Consider the following 5,531-nt stretch of genomic DNA (forward strand, 5'->3'; position numbering starts at 1 on the left):
CCTCAGCATCCTCAGTAGCTGGGATTAATTACAGGCACCCGCCACCATGCCCAGCTACTTTTTTTGCATTTTTAGTAGAGACAGGGTTTCACCATCTTGGCCAAGCTTGTCTTGAAGTCCTGACCTTGTGATCCACCTGCCTTGGCCTCCCAAAATGCTGGGATTACAGGCGTGAGCCACCGCACCTGGCCTAGTTTATTTTTCTATGTATGCCTATAGACAGATGCCCAGGCTGTGTCCCCACCCACACTGTGGTGTGGTTCTAGGCATGCCCTGGGAGGCCCAGAATCTAAGACGTCTGAGCTGATGTCACTGGTGGGGAAATGCTTAGAAAGAAAGAGCAATCCTGAGTTTGCTTCAAGGTACAGATTTGTTCCCACATTTCTCTTTTATTTTCCTTTGGTTTCTGTTCCCTCTGCATTTATGTGCATGCTCAGGAGTGGAGATATAAGATAAAGAAGATCCTGTCTGTCCTGAGAGTCTCACAGTCTGGCAGAACTTCCTACCCCACTAGTGGGAAGCCTCTTAGAGGGTCCCTGGATTCCTGCTCTTCTCTATTGCGCTCCTAAATTTTGAGGTTAAAGACCATTTTAAGAATCTTATGAAAGTTATGGATTCTCTACCCTTGCTCCAAAGGCAGACATATTCAATATTTTGCATAAAACTCCAGGGGGTTTACAGATCCGGTGAATCCCATCCACAAAATCCACAAGCTCCATTAAAAAAAAAAAAGTCAACAAGGATGAGAAGGGGGAAGAAACTTAGAATGGAATACAAATAGAAACAAATGCATCCTTTTGTAGCCCATGAACATGATGATTTGGGTTTTCACACACATGTGAGATGTGCCTCTTTCAAACCTTAAGACATCAGCATGTTACCTGACGTGAAAAAAAAGAAATGAACTTAACTCATTTTAAATAACTCTATTTTAAACAAATAATATTGTGATGCTGAAGGGAGGATAAAACCAAACAAGCCCAACAAATATTTAATTCTAGTTAGAAGGAGTTTTTTCTGTAGTGATATGGGTCAGCAATTCTGAAATACCTTTTGTGTGCTGTAGAGTTGGGCAAATGAGTAAATGTACTGAGGATATTGGAAGCTAGTACTTGCAGTTGGAGAGGAGAGTTATAAATATGGAGAAAGGGAGGACTAAAATGAATTTTGTGGTGTTGACTTGGAACTGGAGGTATCTATATGAATCCATGATTGTGTGTGTGTGTGTGTGTGTGTGTCTGTGTGTGTCTGTGTGTACAGATGTAGAAATTAAGATAAAATATGTATATTTCTTAGCTCTGTGGGCTAAAGGGCTTAGAAGTAGACACTACAGTAGCATTGAGTATACCTGGCACTCGGATCTTGGTTTCTCAATACCATTTTGTACTGAAAAAAAAAAAAACTAGGGCTCCTTGGAGAAATGGCTAATTCTAGGACTGAGAGGGGGAAAGTACAAGATAAGCTTAGAATATCGTGTTGCGCCAGAAAGCAAGAAAGTGCTTTTTAAAAAATGGAGATATAGAAAAAGAACACAGGAATCAGAAGGGACCCCCATTGGCCAAATCTGGGACTATTCGAACATCAGAATAAATAATGGTAATTATTTATTATCATCACAGTAGTATTATACCACAATATTACAGTGGTAATATCACTATAGAATAGCCATAGAATAAAATAATCTATGAGCTCATACGAATATAATAAAAGAGAAGGGATAGCTCTCTCTTATAGTAGAAATGATAGCATCAGAATATCATCTTTGTGCAACCATGATTTAGACAAGAATTATCAATGGATGCTAAAACTAGTGGGTAGAAGTTTGATGAAGAAGAGGATATGTACATAGATTCAGAGCACCTCCATGAAAATAACTTATTGATTACAAAGGGAAAATTAGTAACTCCATGGTGAGTTCATCTGATGAACACAACCATAACCATTTAATCACAGTTAACAATACCAATAAAGGGATGCACTGACCTCACTGCCTTGAAAAGGACTCCATATCATTTCTATGGTACACCTGCCAAAACTGTATAACCTTAATCTAATTATGAGGTAGCATCAAACAAACCAAACTGAAGGGCATTCTACATAACAACTGGCCTGTAATCTAAAAACAAAAAAAAAAAATCAAGTTCATGAAAGATAAGGGAAGGCTGAGAACCTGATCTAGTTGAAAGACGATTAAGGAGATATGAACAATAAATGCAATGTGTGATCCTGAATTGGATGCTGGATCAGAAAAAAAAAACAGCTATGAAGAACACTATTGGAGCAATTGGTGAAATTTAAATATAAACTATAGCTCAGGTAAGCATTTTGTATCAATGTTACAAATTCCCTGATTTCCATAAATGTATTGGGGTTATGTAAGAGAAAATTCTTTTTTTTTTTTTTTTTTTTTTTTGAGACAGAGTCTCGCTCTGTCGCCAACGCTGGATGGAGTGCAGTGGCGCGATCTCAGCTCACTGCAAGCTCCACCTCCCGGGTTCACACCATTCTCCTACCTCAGTCTCGCGAGTAGCTGGGACTACAGGCACCCGCCACCACACCCGGCTAATTGTTTAGTATTTTTAGTAGAGACGGGTTTCACCGTGTTAACCAGGATGGTCTCGATCTCCTGACCTCGTGATCCACCCGCCTCGGCCTCCCAAAGTGCTGGGATTACAGGCGTGAGCCACCATGCCCGGCTGCTAAGCTGGAACTCTTATACATTGCTGGAGGGAATTCAAATTGCTACAACCTCTTTGGAACTTTGGTAGTGTCTTCTAAGGCTAAACACATATATCTCTGTCACCCATCAAGTTTGCTTTCATATTTAACCAATGGAAAAGAGTGCTTCTTTCCACTAAAGGACAGGTACAAGAATGTTTATAGTAGTAAAAACTGGAAATAGTGAAACACTGGAAGCAACCTGTGATGGTTAATTTTATGTATACTTGGCCAGGCAATGGTGCCTAGTTGTTTGGTCAAATATTAGTCTGGATGTTATTGTGAAATATTTTGTAGAGGTGATTAACATTTACAATCAACTAACTTTAGGTAAAGGGAATTATCCATAATGGCCTCATCCAATCTGTTGAAGGCCTTAAAAACAAAAACTGAGGTTTCCCAGAGAAGAAGGAATTCTGCCTTAAGACTGTGACATAGAAACTCTGCCTGAGTTTCCAGCCTGCTGCTCTACAGAGCAGCAGGATTTTTGGACTTGCCAGCCCCCCACAACCATGTGAGTCAATTTCTTTAAAAAAAAAATATCCCTCCTCTTTCTCTCTCATACATACATATAATTGGTTATATATAACATATATAATTGGTTCTGTTTCTCTGGAGAACCATGACAAATATACAACCCAAATATATTTGGGTTGTGTATTAGTCAATGAGAGAATGGATACATAAAATGCATAAATATTCAAACTACACAGCAATGGAAAAGAACAAATTGCTATATGCACATGCATAGATGAATCTTACAGACATAATGTTGAGCCAGACACAAAAGAATATATACTGTATGAATTAATTTTTACAAAGTTCAGGAACAAGCAAGACTAATCTATAATGACAGAAATCAGAATATTGGTTACCTTTGAGGGATGATATTAACTATGAGGGGACACAAAGGAGTCTTCTGGGGTTTTGGAACTGTTGTGTGTCAGCGTGGTAGTTACGCAGGAGAAAATATATGTCAAATTTCATCCAGCTGTGCATTTTATGTGTGTGTTTTTTAAAGAGGTTAAAAGAGTACTTATTTTAAATGCTCACTTTCTCTATCCCCTCTATGGCTAAGCTGTAACCTCTATACTGTATATTTCTACATCCATATTGCAGATCCTGAAAATCTACTCAGTCCCCAAATACATGTTCATAACTATATTTCTTATTCCTATCCAAAAAACTGGTTTTCCTTTTAAAATTTGCAAGCCATCCAAGAATCCTCCTTCTCTGTAACCCTAAGTACATCTGATGGCCAAGTGCAGTTGATCAACTTCCTAAATATCCCTCCACTTTGTCTCTTCCTCTCCTTTCCATCACTGCCTTTATTTAGGCACCATAATTTCTGCTTGAGTTGCATCATCACCTAGGTGACACCACCACCTAAATTAGTGTTTAAATAACTGAGGACTGTAGCTTTGCCATACTGATGCATAAAACTGATCATCACATAGGCCTAGCCTCTACTCCAGTGCCCCCATCTGCTCAATCTATGTTTGTGAAATGAAACGGCTCATTTCTAACCCCAGTACCATCACATTCCAGACAAGTCTTGGTGTCTGACCATGGGAAGCAAGTAGTTATCGTGCATCCATTATGTGCAGTGCAGACAGAGGGTGATTCCAGAAATACATGATTCTGGATTTTAATCTAGAGAGACAAAACAGTCAGATGAGTGCAAGACAACCTACAGGTAAGTTCCCACATGAATGTCTAAACCATCGCCAGGTGCTTTTCATCTTGTAACAATTTTTCTCAGGTTCGTCTTTGTTTAAATGATGACAGTAGCCCCTCTGCTAGAGTCCCTGTCTCTAGCTCAGGCTCTCCCTGTTCCAGGGTCTCCTGTATCTGGGCTGCTGGTTGAACTGTCCTCAGATATTACTTTAGTTATGTCTTTCCCTGCTCAAGAACCACAAGAGCTCCTCATTAGCTGCCAAGTCAAGTCTAAACTCTTTTGCCTAGCTTTCAGGATCTCCATGCTCTGACCCCTCCCAGGGTGATATGACAGCTGTCTTAATATTTTTGAAGGGCTGTCAGAGAGAAGGATTAGTCTGATTCTGTGCTGCCCCAGCAAGCAGAAGGTACTATCGCAGGTGGAAATTACAGAAAGATTTAAGTGCCTCGAAGTGTAAACATTTTCCTTTCTACTTAGGGTGGCAGAGGTGATGGTGGCAGTGGTGGCAATGCGGGGAATACTGTGTGTGACTCCAACAGAACTTATTCTCCACTTACCAGTCTAAGATTCCAGAAAATAACAAAATACTGCACATCCAGTATGTTGATGTATATATCATTATTTTTTCTATGTATAATTTTTTTGTAATTTTCAAAAATATCTCACTATAACCAATTTCTTTCACATAACAGAATACAGTGTTTATCTTTCCACATTAAATTTTCTTCCATCATCTCAGTATAAATGGCATGCCACATTTCATTGTATGAATGTTCAATAATATCAATAGCTTATTCAATAAGTCCTCTGTGGCACTTTTTTTTTTTTTTTTTTTTTTTGGGACAGAGTCTTGATGTGTCACCCAGGCTGGAGTGCAGTGGCACCATCTTGGCTCACTACAACCTTCGCCTCCTAGGTTCAAGCGATTCTTGTGCCTCAGCCTCCCGAGTAGCTGGGACTACAGGTGCATGCCACCACCCTTGGCTAATTTTTGTATTTTTAGTAGAAATGGGGTTTCACTATGTTGGCCAGGCTGGTCTCGAACTCCTGGGCTCAAGCGATCTGCCTGCCTTGGCCTCTCAAAGTGCTGGGATTACAGGCTCGAGCCACCATGCCCGGCCCCCTGTGGCACCTT

The 5,531-nt window shown here is 40.0% G+C and overlaps 1 non-coding gene across 1 annotated transcript; it reads left to right on the forward strand.

Moving 5' to 3' along the window:
- The first annotated feature begins 791 nt into the window (after positions 1-791).
- Positions 792-892, forward strand: LOC112135355 (small nucleolar RNA U13). The gene has a single exon (XR_002916651.1). It is a non-coding gene; the product is annotated as a small nucleolar RNA U13 (small nucleolar RNA).
- The last annotated feature ends 4,639 nt before the right edge of the window (positions 893-5,531 follow it).

This window comes from Pongo abelii, chromosome 8 (assembly GCF_028885655.2).
Source record: "Pongo abelii isolate AG06213 chromosome 8, NHGRI_mPonAbe1-v2.0_pri, whole genome shotgun sequence".
Classification (NCBI taxonomy): domain Eukaryota; kingdom Metazoa; phylum Chordata; class Mammalia; order Primates; family Hominidae; genus Pongo; species Pongo abelii.